The sequence below is a fragment of the Chiloscyllium punctatum genome, chromosome 43, assembly GCF_047496795.1.
Source record: "Chiloscyllium punctatum isolate Juve2018m chromosome 43, sChiPun1.3, whole genome shotgun sequence".
In the NCBI taxonomy this organism is placed as follows: Eukaryota; Metazoa; Chordata; class Chondrichthyes; order Orectolobiformes; family Hemiscylliidae; genus Chiloscyllium; species Chiloscyllium punctatum.
Window position 1 is genome coordinate 49,348,283 of NC_092781.1, and position 23,071 is coordinate 49,371,353.

Here is a 23,071-nt window from a genome sequence, read left to right on the forward strand (position 1 = left end):
AATCACTATGAGATATTTTACGATCAGCATATCGTTATTGGGACGTTCGTAGATGAGACAATAATCACTATGAGTCTATTTAAAGTCAGGTTATAGTTATTGCGAGGGTGGAGATGAGGTCCTAATCACGGTGATACTCCTCACAGTGACCGTATAGTTATTGGGATGTGTGTAGATAGGCATCGAGTCACAGTGAGGCTCTTTCACAGCGAACGTCGAGTTACTGGAAAGTGTGTAGATGAGGCCAGAATCACTGTAAGACTGTTTACAATCAGCATATAGTTACTGGGAAGTGCGTAGATGAGGCAAGATCACTAAGACTCTTTAAAGGGAGTGCATACCTATGGGAGGTCTGTAGGTCAAGCCAGAATCATTGTGAGACATTTTACAGTCAATGTATAGTTACTGGGAGGTGTGTAGGTGAGAACAGAATCGCTGTGAGACTAGATACAGCAGCGAAGACAGTAGCTATTGGGATGAGTGCAGATCAGGCTCGATCCACTATGAGACTGTTTACAGTGAGCGTTTAGTTATTGGGAATATTCTTTTTCAATAGAGGAGATAGCTGAACTAAAAAGCAGTTATTTTGTCCTCTGTAATAGGGAAGTGGATGGAGTCAATCACAAAAGAGGAGTTAACAGAACACTTAGAAAAGAAAAACTCAATTTACCAATGAAACACGCTTTCATGAAGGGTATGTTGCGATTTAGAGAGTTGCTGGAGTTCTTTGAGGATGTCAGCAGCAAGGTGGAGAATGGGGATATGGTGGACGTAATATTCCTGGAGATCCACGAGGTGTTTGACAAACTGCTGGACAGAAGACTGAAGCAGAATGTTGGATCCCAGGTGGCGAAAGATGGAGTACTCACTGGGAAAGAGGATTGATTGCTTGACAGAAAGCAGAGACTCTGGGTAAATGGGCCCTTCTATTGTTCGCGAACTGTGAAGTATTGGAATGCCATAGGATTCAGTTCACAGTTCTCAATTGTTTACAATCTGTACAAATGAATGTTTGGCATTTGTTACTAAATGACAGCATTATAAATATAAATAAGTTTTGTTATACTTTTATAAGGCTTTAATATGTGCATACTTGGAATATTCTGTCTATATTCGGTCTCCTCGTTTGAAGAAAAAATGTGGTGGTACTGGAAACCGTTCAGAGGAGGTTTATCAGGTTATTTTCCAGGGATGAACGGGCTGTGATACGATGAGGGTTTAAATGCCTTGGGATTGTACTCGCTGTAGTTCAGAAGAATTTGAGCCGATTTGATTTGGGTATTTAAAAGTTAAAGGGCATTCATAAGCTGGGTGTGTTGATCAGATTTTACCCCTTTGTATTACAATCTCGAACGGGAGGTCATAGAGATAGAGTGAGAGGATGCAGGTTCAAAACTGAGATGTGGAGAAACTTCTCTCAGGGTTTTGATAATCTGGAACTCATGGCCCCAGAGTTCAGTGGAGGCAGAATTTATCAAAAGATTCAAGAAAGGAATAGATGTGTTCCCGATATAATGCGTCATAAAGAGCTATGTGGATTAGGTAGGGTCGTGGAGTTGAGACCAGGATAAGATCAGCCTTGATCATATTAAACAACAGACCGGGCTCTGAGGAATGATTTGCCTGCTTCCGCTTCTAAATACCATGTTTCTTTGTTTCTATTGCAGCTAAGCCAGCTGCCAATTATTCACTGTGTGTACCCAGATTCGTTTCCAATTTATGAGCTTGATGTGAAACTAAAGTATTTAGCTTCAGAGAATAACCCATGACCTGCATGTGGTTCTTGTCCTGCTAAGCAGTTACAATGCATCGTTTTTGAATACTGTGCCTGGTTGTGAGATTTGACGTTCACCAAAGGTCTTAACCTCTCTAAGAGGTCGAAGAGCTTCTGGTGTTTCATTGGCTTCGAATACCCACCTGTCATAATTAGTTTACTTAATCTGGTTCGAATTCATATAGGTTTGCCTTTCCCTCTATGTCTTGAGGCATTCACTCGCATTTTATTTTGCACTACTTTAAGCCCCAAAAAATTCTTCTGAGAGTGAAGGATACATTTTGTGCGCTTTACACCTGTCAACGTACTTTGCATCAGGTTATGTGTCCATTCCATTCACAAATAACGTAGACATATCATTTTTTCTCAAATTTCAGTGATGACCCACAAGGTCCTCACCATTCTGGGAATCAAAATGCAAATTAAACATTTCATCAATTTGTGCAAAAGTCCCTTCAACTTAAATGCCCGGAAGTAAAGGGGTGAGTGTGGAGATTTGAAAAAATCTGCTAACAGGACACATGGCCCGAACAGCCAAGATAGACCACATTCATCAGCAAGTTACTGTAGTGTTACCCCTCAGGGGAGAAACGTTGAAAGTGAAGATCCAATTGTTCCAGCAAATTGTCATTAAATTGCACATTGAGTGCACGAATTTTCTCAATTCACTGATCAACTGGACCGAGAGCAGACTTGCCAAGAATTATTGGAAAACATCTAGCTGCAGTTAAGTGTTCATGAACGGTCAAAATGTATGTCTAAAGTTGAAAACATTACCGTCTGGATAAACACCAGCATATGTGTGAGAGGCAGGAATTGCTCACGTGTGTCAGTGAATGTATGTGGAAGAGAGTGAGCAGGTCTTTCTGCATGTCTGATAGTGTACGCATGTGATGGGATGTGTGTGAGAGACAGAATGACAAAGACTGCGTGTATGACTAAATCTGTTTATGTGATACAGAGAGAATGTTTGAAAGAGTTGTGCGAGAGTATGTGTGAAAATGTGTGTGGATGTGTATTTGTGTGTAAGAGAGAGAGGCTGCTTCTGAAAGAGAGGGTCTGCATTCTCGTCTGAAATGAAATCATCTCCTTTAAATGCAACATAAATAGCTATTCAGTATTATGTATAAAGCCTTGATAGTCAATCAAACAAATATCGCCAACTTTCTCCAAAGATTTCTTGGGATCTTCTGCATGTGCTCATTCGAACCTGGACCTGTATCAACAAGGATAAGCACATGAATCAATTCAAGTCGTCTCCGGTAGTTACTGTGCAGATACATGAAAGGCTGTTTGGTCCAGCATAGGGGTACAGTTCACTACTTACACTAAGGCACGAGGAGGAACCAAATGCCTATCTGCAAGGATAGCTGGGCCAAATCAGAATACAGAACACATGAGATAATATAGGAGAATAAAGAGAGAATACAACACGATTTAGATATTGGCGTTGTGGGGATATTGTCGAGAGTATTGTCACAATTGGAGACTGCCCTTGTCCTACCAGATTGTCCACCTCGTTTGGTTTGAATGGTTCAGCATAGTGAGTCTGTGATCAGGACAGATGTATGACTTGTTCAAGAAGACACATGATATATTTGCCTTCGTTAATCGAGGCACAGATTTTAAATGCCAGAAGGTGATGCTGCAACTGTATTCAATATTAGCAAGGTCTTGGTAAAATTATTGCATGCAGGAGTAAAATCCACGTTATTATGAAGTGGACGTTGACCCCCGAACTGAGAACTATAAAAATGTTGCTAATGTTTGCAACAAATTTTCTGTCGAATCCGCTTAATTGTAAATATCGTAACACTTCCTTCTTCAAGGCTGGTCTTGGGAATTCCTGGATGGCCTTTATCTTCATGCTCCTCAGTATTACCCCTCCATTTCCTAAGCTGAGCCCGAAGACGCCGTTTCCACCTTCACAAATCCTGTTTTCGCAAGTTTATGATCAATGTCTCCGACTGTAGTCTTTCAAAGAATTCTGCCAAATATTCCATGTGATATTTCCACAAATGGCTAAGGATGACTAAGTCGTCTATGTAGACAGCACAATTGGTCAACCCTGCAACAAGTTTGTTCATAAGCCTTTGAAAACTAGCTTGTTTCATTTCAAAATGTATTACTTTAAATTAATATAGCCTATTTGGGATCACAAAACTAGAAACACCTCTTATTCTGTTTTAAATTACCACTAACATCAAACGAAGTCCAACTTTTGATGTACCCATCCTGCCCAGATTTCCTTATGCAATTCTTCAGTCTGGGAATTGGTTCTACGTCAGTTTTAGTCACGGCATTGAACTACAGATAGTCTATCCAGAATTGTTCAGTCCCATCATATCTCGTAAACAACAGGATTGGCAAATTCCATTGATTCATCTCTATAATCTTCCATTTACTTCTGAAACTGCGTTTTTTTTCCAAAGGATTGAACTTGTCGGGGACTTGTATTATCCCTAAGTCAACCACATCCACTGTGGCATTAATCCACCATATTCCTTTTCTACGTAAGTGTCCATAACACTGTAGCAAGTCATTCAATTTAGTTCTTTGTGCCTGCACCTTATCCCATTCCCTAAGGAATTCTTCAGCCTTCAATTTATTCTGTGGCACATCAAAATCAAAATCATCTTGACTTGATTACTCACTCTGAGTGCAGCAAACAATACTTGCTTCCTCGAATCCTTTCCCCTGTCATCGTACAATATCACCATGTTCAAACGATATACTTGGAAATCTTTTCTCCCCTCTGGCATCTTCACCAGATAGTTCATCTAATTTAAATTTTTATCAATCTGATAGGGGACACTAAATCTTGTTTTAAAGGATTCTCCTAACACCGCTAACAGCACATGTACTTTATTCTTCATTGTCAAACATACAGATTTTAGAGTTTTTTTATCTGCTTCTTGCATCATTCGGTGCTGTGCCAACATCAAATGCTGTCTAGCTAATCCATCTACTCTGTTGAACCTTTCTTTCCCCTCAGAATTTTAATCCAACTTTGGGTTGTCTGACGTAGGACCTGACAACTTTTCAATTAATTAATTTTAAAGTCCTATTTAATTCTGCTTGAATGTCAATTCGAGTGGAGTAGACAGAGCCCATTCATATGAAGCATCTCTAACTGTAAATGATATAAATAGGATCATTTGGGTAAACTTAGCAATACATCCCCAAGTGATCTTTCGGTTCTGCTGCCATCTTCACAATACTCCCTGAGATTCAGGATGGTGTACACTTGACGGAAAGTGCATGATGTCTGAACTATCCATAACCTCCTTAAATAATTCGGCACTGGAATTGAACCTTTAGTCTGACTGAAGCTTCCTTACTAATCCATGATGGGTAAATAAAGCAAGCGACTCCGTCACAACCTCTTGTATCCTGGCATTCCATAGTGGAATTATGTCTGGAAACCTGGTTGACAAATCCATTACGGTTTGCAAATATTGGTTCCCACTTTTGGTTTTATGGAGGTAACAGACACAATCAATCCTGTCTAAAAGCTTCTTGAAATGTCGGATTTGGCATCAAAGGCTATGGTTTTATTTCTTCCTGTGGCTTTCCTAACACATAATGCAGGTGCAGAAAAAATCAGCTGCATCGTTGCAAAATCGAAACCAATAAGAATGCTTCTGTTTCTTGGCCTGTATATTCCTTAATCCTAGATGAACAGCTGCATTTAAATCGTGTGCTACCCACAATACTTCCTGTTTTATTGTACTGGCAAGACAATCTGGACGTACCTAATAAGTACTGTCAGGTATCTTTATCGAAAAGAGAGACAACAATTTTGCATTTGAGACAGATAACGGATTATACCAATCTAAAGGCATACCATTTGACATGAAAAATGCATCAATCACAATGCAAAGACTTACCAAGAAAGATGTTTCTGGAAAATCCAATTGACTGGTGCACATGGACGACCTAGTGATTTTTAGTTACAGAAGCACGGAACATTTTCAGCATCGCTCAGAGCTGCTTGATTGACCTAGGGCGGCAGGTTTGTAAAATTACAAGACACATTACTGTGTCATATCAGTTCGTTCAACGTTTCTTCTCTTTCTTCGGTTTCTATTCCTTTATTCCTTACCCCCTCCCCTAGACGATCTTCTGCATATAAACTGACCGAGGAGCCATCAGTTCTGAGGAAGGATCAATAATCCGAAATCTTAAATGTGATTTGTCTCCACAAATGCTGCAAGACCTGCTCAGCTTTTCCAGCAATTTCTATTTTTTGTTTCTGATTTGCAGCATCCCCAGTTGTTTTTATTCGATTTTTACGCAATAAAACCTTTGTCATCAATATTGCTGATGTCAGTGGTTATAGTTCCGAGAGCAGAAACATGAATCAATCCCAATGTCTAAAGTCATGCTTAAGGTTGACATGCATTCTGACCAAACTTGCATCAGTGTATTGTCCGGGCAAAGCTGACAATTACTCGACAAAGAAAGCGGCAAGATCAGTTTGTCCAATTGTTTGTCTTTAGTAATATGATAGGAGGGCTCATAACAAGTGGTGTGATGTAGAAACTGTTACCATCATCTCAACAATGCTCAATTTCTGCTGAAATTGCCAAAAGGAACAAATTCTGTTGCATTTGGCTCATATGGATGAGCGAGATCAGGAAACGCATATGCAATTACCCATGACCTGGAGTAAGACATTTAAAATTCACAACATTGAAGAATCCAAATTAATCTGAAAGTAATGGCAGCCAGCCGGAAATCTCAGAACTGACAAAGCACGAATCAGACAAGATTGTTGTGGGTGATGGGGTTTAAAATTCTGACAAACCTTACCAGTTCGGGCATTACTCAGCCCAATGTGCTCTGTCCAAGCATAGCCAAGTGATGCATTCCATCTTAATAAAAGTGAAATTATCACATTGGCCCATCTCAACCAAAGATATTCAAAGATATTATTGTGACATCTCAGATCCTAAATCAACCATGTCGCGTGCTTAATGAGCTCTACAACTTCCAGATTAGGGGTGATACTTTTCAAATAAATTTCACATGACAAAATTGTCAGGAATTGATTAAATCCAACATTATTATTATTACTTATTATTGACAATCAGTTGGGGCTACCATTGTTAATCATACTACATGTTCATTCTGACAGTTAACTGTGATCTGGAAACAAAGTGATATGTGTGTTTATATGTGTACGTAATATGTATATATTACCACACACTAAAAGACAATAATTGAATTCTCAAGAAGTAATCTAAATTGTATTATACTGGACAACTATCTCCGCATGTGATTGACTTCCAAAGCGGATACAAAGATAATTTCAGATTCAACCGTATTGCTTAAATATCTTTTGTGACATGTACACCATGCCCGGTATGACAGGCAGACTTCCTTTGGAGAAGCATGTAAGTGAATTAGATTTGCTATTTTCAGCAATTTTAACTGGTTGCATGATATCCATTTAACTAGTCTAATTTTAATTAAATCTAAACTTAATTGTAGATTTTATTGAATTGACTTTGACGATTACCAAACTTAATTCAGATTTCCTTTTTCATTGTTTTTGTGATGAAAAATACAATTTCTACCCGAAAGTGACAACACAAGTGCATAAGGTGGTAAAGAAGGAATATGCAATGCTTACCTTCATTCGTGTGATCCTTCACTGGGATAGTTGACCAGTCATATTGAAAGCACATAAGATTTGAGCCGCATTGCAGTATTGTGTGCAGTTGTGCTTAAAACAATATAGTAAAGGATATGTAGTGTTTGTAAAATGTGCGAAAGTGTAACCAGGACATTTCACGGATCACAATCCATCAGTTATCAGTAGAAGAGGGACGTATTTGTATTAAGGACCTCAAGAGTTTCAGAGGCCAAGGGAAAACCTGATAGAATTGCAAAAAGATGAGATGAATTGATAGGGTCGATAGTCAGAGCCTTTTTACCTCGTGTAGAAATGTCACATAGTAGGCTGCATAGTTTTAAGGCAACAATTAAAACGGATATGCAAGAAACATCGTTTACACAGCATGTGGACATGGCCTGGAACATGCTGCCAGAGTAAAAGTTAGAATTAGATACAATAGTGACATTAAGGAATTATTTAGACAAATGTATGAAATGCCAGAGAATTGTGAAATAGACCATGTGCAGACAAATTGCATATGTTTAGAATGTCGACAGGGACAGCTTACATCGAGTAGGCTGAAGGGTCTTCGTATGTTTTTCTATGTTAGATTCGCTGCAGTGTGGATACAGGCCATTTGACCAAACAAGCGTGCACTAATCCTCCAAAGTGAAACCCATCCAGACAATTTTCCTACATTTATACCTGACTGATGCACCGAACAGTATGGGCAATTTAGCATGGATGATTCACTTGGCCTGCACATCGTTCGGATTTTGGGAGGAAATCCATGCAGACGCAAGACGAATGTGCAAACTCCACACAAATAGTTGCCTCCGGCGGGAATCAGGCCCTGACACTGTGAGGTAGCAGTGCTACCACTGAGCCACCATGACGGCCCAAGTCCTAAGCTTTACATTCTACTGGGGCATAGGTCATGCAATTGTTGTTGTAAGTTTGGGAGAAGATTTGTAGCTCGGGTGCTCGTTGTTGTGGTTCTGTTCGCCAAGCTGGGAATTTGTCTTGCAAACATTTCGTCCCCTGTCTAGGTGACATCCTCAGTGCTTGGGAACCGCCTGTGAATTGCTTCTGTGATGTTTCCTCCGGCATTTATAGTGGCCTGTCTCTGCCGCTTCCGGTTGTCAGTACCAGCTGTCCGCTGTAGTGGCCGGTATATTGGGTCCAGGTCGATGTGTTTGTTGATAGAGTCTGTGGATGAGTGCCATGCCTGTCGGAATTCCCTGGCTGTTCTCTGTTTGTCTTGTCCTATAATAGTAGTGTTGTCCCAGTCGAATTCATGTTGCTTGTCTTCTGCGTGTGTGACTACTAATTGGTTTTGCTCATGCTGGGTATGGGGTCTTTCGTTCTGGTGAATTGTTGTCTAAGTGTGGCTGTTGGTTTGTGTGCTGTTATGAGTCCTAGTGGTCGCAGTAGTCTGGCTGTCAGTTCAGAAATGCACTTGATGTATGGTAACGTGGCTAGTTTTTTCGGTTGTGGCATGTCCTCATTCCATTGTCTCTCCCTTTGGCATCCGTTGGTGAAATTGCGCGGCTATCTGTTTTTGGCGAATACCTTGTATACGTGTTCCTTTTCCTCTTTTTGCAGTTATGGTGTGCTGCAGTGTGTTGTGGTCCTTTTGAATAGTGTCTTGATGCAACTTCGTTTGTGTGTGTTGGGGTGGTTGCTTTCATAGTTTAGGACTTGGTCTGTGTGTGTGGCTTCCCTGTAAACTTTTGTGGTGAATTCTCCGTTCGGTGTTCTCTGTACCATCATGTCTAGGAATGGGAGTTGGTTGTCCGAATCTTCTTCTCTCGTGAATCGGATTCCTGTGAGTGTGGCGTTGATGATCTGGTGAGTGTTCTCTCTTTCTGTGTTTTAATTATGACAAAGGTGTCATCAACATATCTGACCCAGAGTTTGGGTTGAATTTGCGGTAAGACTGTTTGTTCTAACTTTTGCATTACTGCCTCTGCTATGAGCCCAGAGATGGGTGAGCCCATGGACTCACAGCAGATGCAGTAATGCAAAAGTTAGAACAAACAGTCTTACCGCAAATTCAACCCAAACTCTGGGTCAGATATGTTGATGACACCTTTGTAGTAATTAAAAACACAGAAATAGAGAACACACACCAGATCATCAACGCCACACTCACAGGAATCCGATTCACTAGAGAAGAAGAAAAGGACAACCAACTCCCATTCCTAGACGTGATGGTACAGAGAACACCGAACGGAGAATTCACCACAAAGGTTTACAGGAAAGCCACACACACAGACCAAGTCCTAAACTATGAAAGCAAGCACCCTAACACACAAACGAAGTTGCATCAAGAAACTGTTCAAAAGGGCCACAACACACTGCAGCACACCAGAACTGCAAAAAGAGGAAGAGGAACACCTGTACAAGGTATTCTCCAAAAACGGATACCCTCGCAAGTTCATTAAAAGATGCCGAAGAGAAAGACAACGGAAGGAGGACATGCCGCAACCTAAAGGACTAGCCACACTACCATACATCAGGAGCATTTCCGAACTGACAGCCAGACTACTGCAACCACTAGGACTCATAACAGCACACAAACCAACAGCCAGCCTCATACAACAACTCACCAGAACGAAGGACCCGACACCCAACATGAGCAAAACCAATGTATTGTACAAAATCGCATGCAAGGACTGCACAAAACACGACATTGGACAAACAGGAAGACAACTAACGATCCGTATCCATGAACACCAACGAGCCACGAAACGACACGACTAGCTATCCTTAGTAGCCACACACACAGACGACAAGCAACATGAATTCGACTGGGACAACACTACCATTATGGTGCAAGCCAAACGGAGAACAGCCATGGAATGCCTAGAGGCATGGCACGCATCCAATGACTCTATCAACAAAAACATCGACCTGGACCCAATATAGAGGCCACTACAGCGGACAGCTGGAACTGACAACCGGAAGAGGCAGAGACAGGCCACTATAAATGCCGGAGGAAACATCACAGAAGCGCTTCACAGGAGGCTCCCAAGCACTGAGGATGTCACCTAGACAGGGGACGAAACGTTTGCAAGACAAATTCCCAGCTCGGCGAACAGAACTACAACATTTGTTGTTGTCTTTCAGAACTTATCAAATATGTTTTTTGGTGTGGTGAAAAGGAAATGATGAAATTGTTGATGAAACGGAGCTACATGTTGGCTAAGGAAGAATTATTGCCAAGTCACGACATGGCATTGTTAGAAAACCAAAGGTTTTTAAGAAATGTGGTTCTGAAATTGGATGTTCGGATTGTCGAATCTCGGAAGGCACACTGTATGCATACTTCAATTCTGATGTGCATTAATGAAACAGATATAATGATATATTTAATGCAGAGAAGTATTTCGATATTCTTGAAAAGAAGAATGTTATGAGTCAAATTCCCCTAGTTGTTTTCACTTGACCCATTAGTTGTTCCAGGAAAGAATCCTGCAAATTTGATGTATTGTACACAATTTTTATTCGTCCAGATATTTTTGTTGTGCTTTCATCCTTCACCACAAATAATCACTCATACCTTTCTTCCTACCAGAGCCTTGTGTTTTTTTTTTGCCTTCGTTTGAATACCTTCCACAAGTCTTCATTTCCACATTTAAATAAAGTGACATCTCAAACTTTTTCCAGTTCTGATGGGGATTCATCAAACTGAAATACAACTTGATATATTTTATTCACAACCTCAATGAAACATAGTGTGGGAATCCAAACACTACATTGTGTTCTAACTTCCTGGATCACACATTCACATTGACTGGCCTCCTTTGCAGGATGTTGTAATGTAAACTGTGTGATAAGTATTGCATGATGAATGCTTCTTGCGCGATATTAAGTATGAAGTAATACACATAATTTCCGCGTGAGCTTGTGTTTCTGTGATTTCATCGAGTAATATTTCAGTTTTCCACGTTCCTGAAATAATAAGTGTCTTGTAACAAATTTGTTTCGGTGGCAATCATTGTTGTTGTAAGTGGTACTGTACCTTTAAGACAGTTGAAAGCTAACAAGGACTTCGAGAGGCACAAGAGATTCCAGAACAACCTAACAATGTAACGCTTGGTCAGAACAGCTAGCACTGGTTCGGTTGCTATGAGATGAAAGAAAATTCAAATTCGGCCAATCAGCTTACATTATGTCCCAAGACACCAAATCCCAATCAATTTTGAAATTGTTATTTTGACAATATCAAAACCATGAAATGATCCGATGTTTTTGGGTAAAAAACCAGGGGGGAAAGAATTGAGAATGCACTGCCAAAAGACGAACAGATGTCGGCTGCTAGTCAGAACTCTCTGAGAGGTACCTGTCTGCAGAATGAGTTTGCACAGGGGAAAAAAAAATTGACACCAATGTGGAGAGCAAATCTACAGAGGAAGGTACAAAGAGAACATTCAACACCTGGCTTTTTTTTTAATTTGAATGTTTCAGCAAATATTAATCAGGTGCCTTACCAGACCACTATTTTAGAGGGGAATGTAGTATGCTTAGATAAATGAGTTGCAAAAACTTGTTAGTTATAATTCGCTATTAGATAAAAAAACAAAATGTTGCTAACTCTACCTTCAAATAGTGACTTTAGGGACAGTTCTTTATCTCTCGAAGTTTCAGATTACCGAATGGAGTAAATCGGTTCTGTGTTGCTGATTTAAGTTAACTTGGAGGGAGGGAGTGGGGGTAGGTTTTACCTCATGTCGTAACACATTTAAACATAGAATCACCCAGAAAATAATAACTACAGTCTACTCATTCTTCTCATTTTTGAGTATACGATCCATAGCTTTGAATGTTATGATCAACTAGGAGAAAGTGAGGACTGCAGATGCTGGAGACCAGAGTTGAAAAATGTGGTGCTGGAAAAACACAGCGGCCAAGCAGCATCCGCGACTTCTTGGGATTCTCCAGCACCACATTTTTCAACCATGAATGTTATGGTTTTTCTGATGCTCTTTCAAGAATCTATTTTTAGAAGGATTGTGCAGTTTTTTTGGCTGCTCTATTACGATGAATATTCCCCCAAACACCCTCATCAACCCCCGCTTCTTATCTCGTCAGTCCTTTGCATTTCTTTGTCCCACTAATGGATTTTATTCATATTTTTATTTTTATATCTTTATATAAATACTTTTATTTATATTTGACTCAAACTGTTTTGCAAATCATCACTGGGCATCATAGGTCTATCTCTATGCGACTACTTAATACTTCTGTTTTTAGTTCATGCAAAGTTTATCTTGATGCTTTTGCTATCTGGGCCATTGTGACAATTATTGGGCAGGTAGTAGCAAAGGTAGAACAGTTGTAAATTAAACAGAATGGGAACAGCATCCCAACTGTAACGTTTTTTCATGCTATTGGTGCAGGTGTAATCTAAGATGTAGGGGAGAGGGATCCGGAGGAATGCGTCGTCAGGGGAAGTATAGAGTAAGATCTAGAAGAGGCAGTCCGGAAATATGTCAGGAGGGTCTAATAAGCAGAAAGCCAGTCATGGTGAAGTAAAATTGAGATTGTTAAGATTGGATGGTGCATATTTTCAAACAAGGGGCCTGAACAACAATGACTTGATGTCACAAGTTAAGAGACCGGAATTGAAATCATTAATGTCACTGAAGGCAAGTAGAGGGATTGGCAGATCAATATTCCCGAATGTACAGGATACAAGCAAGACAGGGAGGCAGTCAAAAAAAATACAGGGCAAATCATAATATTGATCAGTGATAAATTGCCATGAATGCAGAATGATAAAGCAAGAGGATTTCCTCAAGTAAAGTTACCCAATTAAATGTAATGAAAAACAAAGCAAGAAGGAGCAATTACATTACTATGGAATGAACTATATGCCCTCTTCTACTCTTGAAAAAAGCAAATGAGTATATATTTGGGTACATTTCGAGGAATTGTCAAATTCATATGGAGCTGGAGTGGTGATTTCAACTATCTCTTTATTAATTGGAATAATCATAACGTGAACGGTTTAGATGAAGGAGAGTTCTTAAAATATATTCAGTAGTTTAGACATCCATTGTAATCAAGAAGTTGAGGACTGCAGATGCTGGAGTTTAGAGACTCTGCTATAATCAAGATTTGTATGGAAAACAAAAGACGAGAATCGGCCTGAAATCTAAGATCTAAATCAGAAAAAGGCTGCTTTAAATAAAGGCATGTGAGGTTTGGCCAGAGTGTACTGGAAGAAGACTTTTTTTCGACAAGCCTGTGTCAGAAACTTTGAACATTCGAGAATGAAATAGGGAGAGTATAGGGCCAGGATTTCTAATTAAATAAAAATTGTGAAACCCTCAAAACCAGTTAGTCCTATACATCCTTACGGTCTTCACTGTGGGATGAAAAAGCAAAAAAGTATAAAGGGGTACAGAATGATCAAGGGAAAACTTAACAATGAGTTAAAAGGAAAACACAGACATGAAAGAATGATCTCCGAGGAAGTAAATGGCAATAAATGAATATATTATTAGGATTTACAGCATCCAACTAAAACCAGAGAAAGAACATAGTCCATTAATTACCACTGAAGACCAAGGTGATAATTAATGTCTGGTGCCAGATGACGGAGGTAATGTTCTCAATGGATGTTCTGTATCAAATCACTCGTGAGAGGAGCAATATGGCAGAGAATTCAGAGAGAAAAATTGTGTTAACAAAAGTAAAGTGACAGCTGTAGGGGATTTTCTAATTGGGGGATAGATCGTAACCATTGTAAGCAGGAAAGCAGGTCTCTCATGGTGTGTTGTATGTCCTGAGATCGGGTGAGAGACATCTTCTGACCAGTTGAAAAGATATTGGAGAGGACGGAGGAGGAGTATACAGTTGCTGTGGTTCAGTTTGAGACAAACAACACAGGCATGGCAAGAAGGAATGACCTGTTTGGTGATTATCAAGCACTCGGAAAGTCATTAAGAAACAGGTACTCAAGGTTTATAATCTTCGGGTTACTACCTGAGCCACGTGCAACTTTGCTTAGTGATTAAAAAAACGGCAAGTAAACACATGGCTTACGGAGTGGTGTGGGGAAGAGAGGTTCCGTTTCGTTGAACATTGGCATCCGGTTTGAAATGGGAGTATCTGTTCTAATTGGACGGTCTCCATCTGAACTGACATGGAACCAGTGTTGCAGCGAAATGGGCAAATAGGGTGGTCACTTGAAATTCAAACTAGTGCAAAGGTGGAGGGAGATGGGAGGGGCTAACGACAGGGAAGCAGCAGGATTGCATATGGGAAGAGTTTAACTACATGGCAGACCCATGAAAGAAGTTGAAAGGATGGACAACTCAGGAGATGTTATTAATATAGATGTTACAATTCAAAAAAGAGGGTGTAATAACTACCAGAAAGGCACTTTGCCTGAATGCTCTCAGCATTTGAGACAAGGTAGATAAGTTAATGGCACAAACCATTGACAACCAATACGCTTTTTTAGCCGTTACAGAGACATGGTTGACGCTTATCACAACTGGGAGTTTAATATTCAGGTGTATCAGACGATTCACAATAACAGAAAAGAAGGTAAGGAGGATCGTGTAGCTCTAATATTTAAGGATCAGGGCGACTGTGAGAGAAGATGTAGGTTCTATGAAGAATAAGATTGAATTCATTTCGGTAGAAATTAGAAATTCTAAAAAGTCACTGATAGGCACGGTCAGTCTGCCACCAAATAACAGCATCACATTAGGGTGGACAACATGCAATGAAGTAATATTTTTGTCTGTAAAAATAATACGGCAATTTTTATGGGTGATTTTAATCTACATGACGATTGGTTGAACAAGGTCAGTCAGGGTAGCGTGAGGAGGAGTTAATTGAATGTATCCACAATAGTTTTCTTCAACAGTACGTAACGGAACCAACAATAGAATAATCTATCCTAGGTCTCGACCTGTGTTATGAGACAGGAATAATTAATGATCTCTTAGTAAGAGATCCTGCTGGTCGGAAAGATCGTAGTGTGGTTGAATTTGGAATGCAGTTGGAAACTCAGAAGATAAGATCCAATGTCAGGGTCCTGTATGAAAACAAGGGAGACTACAATAGGTTGAGTGAGTGATGGCTAAAGTAGACTTGAAACAAAGACGTTAAGGTAGGACTGTTGATGAACAGCGGACGACTTCCAAAGCAATTTTTCAAAGTGTGCAGCCGACGTATACTCCAACGGCAAGGAAGGACTGTAGGAAAAGTGGTAGCCTGCTATGGATGCCAAAGGAAATAAGGAAGGCAATAAAATTGAAAGAGAAGGCATACAATGTGGCAAAGACCAGCGGGAAACTAGAAGATTGGGAAAACGTCAAAGATCAACAGAAAGCTACATTTAAAAACTATATCGAGATGTAGGATAGATTATGAGATTATACAATTTCAAACTTTAAGGACTGTTAGCAAAGGTATCGAGAGTATAAAGTGAAACATTGTGGCTCAAGTAAACATTGGTCCTTTAGAAAATGAGAATGGTGATTTAATAATGGGATCTGAGGAAACGTTTTTGTCAGTCTTAACAGTGAAGGACACAGTAACACTCAAGGAGGCTTAGGTAGGTTGGGATCCCAGATATAATCATTGTCAAAAAAGAAGTAGTGTTTGAAAGCTAATGGAGATAAAAGTACAAAAATCTCCTGGTTCTAATGGAATGCATCTTAGGGTATGAAAAGCGATAGTGGGAAAAATAGCAAATGCAATTTTGGTAATTTTCCAAACTTCGCTGGACTCGAGGGCAGTTCTGGCAGATTGGAAAACAACAAACGTGGCACTCTCTTTTAGAAAAGGAGGGAGACAAAAGATGGGGAATTATAGACATGTTATCTTAACTTCAATAGTGAGGAAAACACTTGAAACTATTATCAATGGAGAATTAGCAAAACATCATAATTGAAATTGTCTCATTAGACAGATGCAGCATGAATACATGAAAGGCAAGTCATCCTTAACTAATCTACTGGAATTCTATGAAGACGTTCCCAGCTCTGTGGACAATGGGTGTATCCAGAAGATGTGGTGTATCCAGATTTCCAAAATCCATTCGACAAGGTGCCTCACAAAAGGCTGCTGGATAGGAGGTTGTGTGGCATTATGGGCAATCTATTAGCATGAACAGAGAATTGGTTAACTAACAGGAAGCAGAGTGGCGACAAATGAATGTATTTTGGTTGGTGGTCATTGACTCGTGGTGTCCCTCAGAAATCAGAGTTGCGATCACAATTAGTCACAGTTTGCATTGGTGGTTTGGAATTTGGGTCCATGTGTTGTGTGCCAAAGTTTGCAGGTGACATTTATATGAGGATAAGAGCAACATGTGTAGAGAACAGTGAAAGTTTGCAGAGGAATAAAGGTGGATTAACTGAGTGCACAAAAGTCTGGCAGAAAGAGTACATATCACTAAATGTTATGTCATCCATGTTAGTAGCAATAACAGTAAAAATGACAATCATTTGAATGGTAAAAATTGCAATAAGTTGCTTGCGCACAGGGACCTCAGTGGAATTGTGCAAGCTATATAGAAGGTTCGTTTACAATTACAGTACGTAATTAAGAATTTTGCCTTTCAATGCTGATGGGTTTGCATTGAAAGGCAGGGAGGTTATATTAAAGGGCGCTGGTGAGGCCACAACTGCAATACTGTGTCCAACTCTGGTCTCCTTACTTGAGAAAGAATGTACGGGCACTAGAAGGGGTGCAGAGAAGATTCATTAGTTTCATTCTGGAGTTGAAGGGATTGACTTATGATGAAAGATAGAGGTGACTGGGATTATGTTAATTGGAATTTAGGAGAATGCTGGGAGAACTTAAAAAAAACATATCAAATTATGAAGGGAAGAGATAGGGTCGAATTAAAGAGGATGTTTCTAATGGCAGGTAAAACTCGGACAAGAAGGCAGAGCGTCAAAGCTGGGGGAGCAGATTTAGGACTGAATTGAGAAGGAACTTGTTCACTCAGAGGGTATTGAATTTTGTGGATTTCCTTGCTGAATTATATAGTTGTGGCTTTCTTATTGAATGTTTTTAAAGGCAAGATAAATATTTTTTTGTACAGTAAAGGAATTAAGGATTATGGTGAGAGGGTGGCTAATTGGGGTTGAGGTCATGAAAAGATTAGCCATGATCTTATTGAACAGTGGAGCAAGCTTAAAGGGCCAATTGGCCTACTCCTGCTGCAGCTTCTTATGTTCTTGTTGTTGTTTATACTGGATCTGAAAATGGGAATGCGGCAGGTTAAGGAAAGGAGCTCTTAGCGAAAGATCTTTTCAGACTTAACAATTAAAATATGATAGCATATAATATTCAGTCTGGGAGCGAGCAGTTTGCATCAGAATCAAGTGTGTTTGATTTATATAAAGACAATTACAATGAAATGAGCATCAGATCAGCGAAGGTAAACTGTGCAGACAGATTCACAGGAAAGGTAGCAACGAAGGGTCAATACTGAAAGAGTGCTGCACTGTCGGAGGGTCAACACTAAGGAATCACCATACTATTCGAGTATGAGGGCTGAACTGTTTGAAGGATCACTACTAGGGAGTGCTGTACTATCGAATGCTCAGTACAGGAGTTCCTTACTGTCGCAGGCCAATACAGACAGAGTGCCATTTTGTGAGAGTTTAGTACTGAAGGAGTGCCGACTGTTGAAGCGTCCCTTTCCGATTTTTGTCCACCTCCACTTGACAGGCTCCTGATTGGCTATGCTCGCATTGCACTTTCAGTCAGGATGTTTGAGACCCCAGCCCCTTAATCAATCCTGACACCTTCACACTCACAGGCAGCGCATTTCAGACCTGAACACCGCGATCGATCATGTCTTGGCAACACTCTCAAGCAGCAAGTTCAGACACTAAACCGTCGATCAAATCTGCCTCCCCGACATTGTTAGGCAGCATGTCCAGACACTAAACTCTCGATTGACCCTGCGTTACCCATATTGTCAGGCAGAAGAAAATGAGGACTGCAGATGCTGGAGGCCAGAGTTGAAAAATGTGGTGCTAGACAAACACAGCAGGCCAGGCAGCATCCGAGGAGCAGGAGAATCGACGTTTCGGGCATAAGCCCTTCTTCAGGAAGGAGAGCTTATGCCAGAAACGTCGATTCTCCTGGTCTTCCAATGCTGCCTGGCCGTTTGTGTTTTTCCAGCATCACAGTTTTCAACTCTGGTCTCCAGGATCTGCAGTCCTCACTTTCTCCAAGAGAACAGTATCCCTTTTACAGAGCATAATACCGGTTTTGCCCCAGTATGAATTCCCTGATATCTCAGAATTCAGGATACTGAATAAGTCCCTGCTGATGCTCTGAGTGGTTTAATGGATTCAGTGCAATGTGCATTAGTTGTTAGTTTAAAGGACTGACAGTGCGCTTTCACACATTCAAAACAGGGAATGTTTTCTCTCCAGTGTCGACTCGCTGGTATTCCAGCATGGACAAAGAATCTGCAAAACCTTTTGCACACTCGGAACAGTCTTCTATGTGAACTCACTGGTGTCTTAATAGGTTGAATACCTGAATCCTTTCCTACACTCAGACCATCTCCCCACAGTGACTGCGTTGGTGAATTTCTAGTAGGGATGAATAACCAAATTTATTCGCCAGGTCCACACATTTCCAGTCTCTCTGCAGTGTCATTGCAGTGGTGTTTTGACATTTCGAAATGAATGGTTGTGGCATTTCATTTTCAAAACCCTGTGGTCATTATGTTATGAAAGTGTATTGATTGACAAACCACTGTGTCACTTGAATTTTCGAACAACAGATCAACGTTTTAAAGAGCACGAAATTCTAGTGTGAGGGAAACGAGAATACACACAGGATGCAAGATTTAGAGACCTCAATCTCGTCATTTGTGGAATGACACTTGGGAATGTACACTACCGTGGAAACTGTTGTGTTATCATTCTATTCCAAAAGGTTCATGCATGATTTTTTTCAGGAAGGGGAACCATTCAGTGATTGCACGAATCAAAAGAAACAGATAGGGGTGGAAGGGGAAGGAGGGGAATTTTATAAATGTTCAAGTCAATACTATTCCCACGTACTCGTTAAATCCCTGAACCTTTATTCCAAAGAACGAATAAGAAAATTGCTAGAAATCTGGTTACACAAGAAATTGTTGGAGATCCTCATCTGATCTGTCGGCGTTCGAAATGGTGACAGATGCAGGAACCTTTGCAACCTGTAAGAAGTGTTCCAACTAAGAAGTATAATGTACAACCCATACAGGCCAAGTGATGGAAAATTTGACGACGGTACATAGGTACCTGATGACCAGCAAGGATACAGTGGCTAAATTATTTTCACCACTTTTATATCAGCGTCTCTGTTACTATTTTGCTTTGTGTTCTAAAATAGTACACAAGTATAAGAGGGTAAGAAGGTTTTACTGCACAAATGCAAGCTGCTGGTGAGATCAAGTATTTAAGAAAGCAGTGTTTGTTTATCTTCTATTTATTATCCTGTTCATTTCAAACACTTCTATTCCCTAACCATTTCTTTTAATGATTTCAAACGCCTTTACGAACAGGTGGTGAAGGAAAGGGAACGGATTCGAGGCTGCTGAGAATTCCACATATAGTGTGCTTATATTGAGATGGAGAATTATGCTTGTATAATTTACTGTGAACATGGAAGTCTATATATAACCTTGACTGTTTACTTTACTTTTGCAGTCTATTAAAAAGTTAATGAGCTCAACACATAACAGACAAACAGCCTGCTTGCCTTCTGGTATAGGCAAACGGCATTGAAAAACCACGATTGCATTTTTTATATATTTAAATTATTCTATCTACATTTTTGCTTCCTAACAAATTCATTAAAACATCAGAATATTGAAAACAAATCGTCGACTGCCTATTTTATGAAACTGAAATCACGAAACACATGAAACCAACGACAGAGACCAGACAGGACACAGCCTGGTAACACACTGACAGAAAAAAAAGTCATAGAAGTGAAAGTATGTCTCGCTTTATTTCAGTAACCACCTCTTGAAAGGCACTGACTACAGAAATCTAACCTTATATTTGAATTTTCATTTGCTTTTCTTGAGAGAAGTCTATTTGGGAAATTGGATTAGTCTCTTTATGTACTGTTCTGCATCCGTGACGATGCATTTGGCAAATGTTCAATTCATTACAACACAAACATAAGACAGGCAACAACTATACACCTGGGCTTTGTCCAATTAGTATAAATAATGGCAAAGACCAAAACATCTAAATGGCTCTCTGGATGCAGGCAAGGGCTATAAAAGCGTAATATTTTCAGTATAGTACAGAGCGCACGCAGAACATTAGTTTGAAATGCATGGTTCATTAAATAGCCTGCTATTTTCAATTTACTAGCCCGTCATTGCCGTTATTGGGATTGCAGGTAAAGTATTGCATGTAGTTAATAGGTAAGGGTAACGTTGTTTCGCCGTACTAAGTGAATTATTTATAATCATTTCTTAGATGTTGTACCATTAGTTTTCCAAACAATTGGTATGATTTTGCTCCTTCTCACTGTTATATTATTTCAACATTCAGAGACTCATCTTTGTCAGTTTTATATGTATTAATTAAGTGGTCAAAATATGTTTTTTTATTGGCATAAGTACTCATCATACTGATATCATTTTACACTTTCAGTATTAGTTCTCCTCTTGCCCAGCAGAAATTGTTCCCATTGAGAATAAATTTCCTTGATAAAAGCATAAGGTCTTTCCTTGACCAGTTGCATTTCATACCATCGATCTTTTTTTTGAACTGACAAACATTGCAACAGTGAAAATGTAGTTCTGCATTGTTCTGTCGATTGTTAATTTGGTAGAAGTATCATAGTGTAATAATATCAATGAAATATCTGTGTTATGTTATAAACATAATGACTAAATGATCTAACATCGCCACGCCTTGTACAGCGACTATTACTCCCAACTTTAGAATGAGAAGGGATGAAGGATTATCAGAGTAAAAGTGGAGTATGAAGACAACTCACCAGCTGTCTTGGCACTATTCTAATTTTGATGCTCAGCTATAGGTCTTGAATTGTTACATTTGAAGAGTGCACAACAAACTGAGAGACAGCTGAATCCTTAAATCTCGAAATATGGATGAAGAGACTGTGTTTGACTCCTTATCTGTGTGAAACGTGAACAATTATCAGTCAGGACAATTAAGTTCGTTTCAACAGTGCACATTAGTTCCCGTTCAAACTATCCTTTCCCCTTGAAAGTATTAGACTACTCAGAATTTTTGTCCGTCAGTGAAACACTTTACTTTATTCTGGACTGAAAGTTTTTAACTGCATTTCTGAAGTTCTAATAATCAAAGTTATATTTATGTGCTTTCAACTCGTTAACATCACACTCTGCTCATAAATTCGTTACTTCTACATACTACATGAGAGTGGAATTGATTGCTTTAATATAACCATCCCAAAATACGAGACGTTCATAATAGGAATGACCCGTATTGTTACTGGAAGTACAAAAATGCATTGAGGGTCTGATGTATTTTCATTTTTTTTTCCACATGCCTTGAACCGAAAAGTCATAGATCTGAACTGGAAGGTCTTTCATCTGATTGGAACTCCTCTCAAATCTGTAATTCAACATTATTTGTCCCACACCTATTCTTCTCATTCTTCGCAATTGTTTACTCCTGATCTCTAAATTTCTAAATAGCTAATCTGGCAGTGACAGTGATTCTGTCTCGAGGAAAGTGTGGTCTCTCCAGATGTATGACGTACTACATGATGTCCATGGCAGTGACTGATCTCCTGGTTATGATCACGGCCGTGATATTGAATCGGATTGCTGGTACTTACTTCCCGTTCAGTTTCCTGTCCATCACTCCAATCTTTACGATCAATCTGGTATTACTGTATGGCATTAGAGACTCTGCTGTCTGGGTAACAGTTGCTTTCACCTTTGATCGATTTGTAGCGATTTGTTGCCAAAAGCTGAAGGTGAAATATTGCACTGCGAAAATGGCATCTTTGATTATAGGAACTGTCTGTGCTGTGAATTGTGTTAAAAATGTCCCATTGTACTTTACTTGTGAACCTTACATTACAATTAACAACATGCCATATTATTGCAAGTCAAAGTCATCGTTCTATTCATCCCCTGAATGGATTGCATTTAACTGTATTAACGTAATCATAACCCCTTGTCTACAATACATCTTTATTTTGTAGCTAAATGTTCTGACGGTTCGACACATTATAGCAGCTAGTCGGGCCCGCAAGAGACTCTTGAGCCCGAATGACGCAAAGAATGAAAATGACTCCGAGATGAAGAAAAGAAGAAGATCTATCATTTTACTTTTCTCCGTCTCAGGTATCTTCATCCTGCTTTATTCGATTGAGGTGATAAATTTCTTCTATGTCCGAATTACAGGCCTTATTTATTTAGACCGTTCTGGATTCATTCAAGCAAATTTTATACTGGAGGAAAGTGGGTTTATGCTTCAGCTGTTGTGTTCTTGCATCAATCCATTTATTTATGCAGGAACTCAGAGCAAATTCAGAGATGAGTTAAAGGGTGTAGTGAAATATCCGGTGACTCTCATTGATAAACTGTTCAAGTGGTGAAAATTGTAAAATTGGACATAACTTTTTATCGACTGGCTCTTATTCTCTCATCTGTGTCATCCAAAAGC